Source organism: Crocuta crocuta, unplaced genomic scaffold (assembly GCF_008692635.1).
Source record: "Crocuta crocuta isolate KB4526 unplaced genomic scaffold, BGI_CrCroc_1.0 scaffold467, whole genome shotgun sequence".
NCBI classification, from domain to species: Eukaryota; Metazoa; Chordata; class Mammalia; order Carnivora; family Hyaenidae; genus Crocuta; species Crocuta crocuta.
In genome coordinates, this window is record NW_027530632.1 from 2,239,850 (window position 1) to 2,241,093 (window position 1,244).

Here is a 1,244-nt window from a genome sequence, read left to right on the forward strand (position 1 = left end):
GCTGTTACTCTCACGCCTTGACTAAAGTGGACCGGGCCCGGTGGGCTCGGGCAGCGGACTTGGATGGCAGGGTAACGGCCGCGCCCACCCGCGTTGGCTCCTTTGTGACGTCACGAGGGGCCAGGGTGAGGTCTGCGCAGCCGCGCGCGCGTGCCCTCCCTAGGGAGGGGGCGGGGTGAAGTAGGAACTGTTTTTTGGAGATTCTTGATTCTCTGTGGAGTCGTTCAAGCTGAGGTGCTTGACCCAAATCGAAGCAAGTCGGCGAGAAAATTACGAACGCAACTATCCCACACAGAGTGGGACCCGCACCGTAAAAGTGAAGGTCAAGGGCTGGCTAAGGTGCAGAAACAAAAAGAGAAAACATGCGTTTCCCCATCCTACCGACAAGAAGGCTATTTAGTGCATATATTTTACTGTACAACTAACCCCTTGCTAGTTTTATCCCTTCTTTAAATTTACACCTTGGGGCGCCAGGGTGGCTCGGTTGGTTAAGCGGCCCACTTCGGCTCAGGTCATGATCTCACGGTTCATGATCGCACGGTTCATGAGGTCAAGTCCCACATCAGGTTCTCTGTGCTGACAGCTCAGAGCCTGGAGCCACCTCAAGATTCTCCATCTCTCTCTGCCCCTCCCCAGCTCATCCTCTCTCTCTCTCAAAAAGTGAGTAAACATTAAAATAAATAAATAAATAAATAAATAAATTTCCACTTTTTCCTCCTGGAGCTGGTTTTGTCGTCATTAAAACCCTCGAACATAGATATAATTATAACATCTAGAGTAGGTGATGAGAACTCCAGGAACTTAACTACAATCTGTTAAATATTTTTAAAAATCCACCTCTGGGGCGCCTGGGTGGCTGAGTCCGTTGAGCATCCAACTTCAGCTCAGGTCATGATCTTGAAGTTCTTGGGTTTGCCTCCCCCCCTTCTGTGTTGGCAGCACAGAGCCTGCTTCGGATTTTGTGTGTCCCTCTCTCCACCCCCGCCCCTGGCTTGCGCTCTCCTCTCTCTCTCTCCTCTCTCTCTCTCAAAAGTAAATAAACAATTAAAATAAATAAATAGGGATGCCTCAGTGGCTCAATCTGTTAAACATCTGACAGGCTCAGGTCCTGATCTCATGGTTCCTGAGTTTGAGCCCCGTATGGGGCTCTGTTCTGACAGCTCAGAGCCTGGAGCCTGCTTCGGATTCTGTGTCTCCCTCTTTCTCTCTCTCTGCTCTCCCCTTCTCATGCTTGTGCGCTCTCT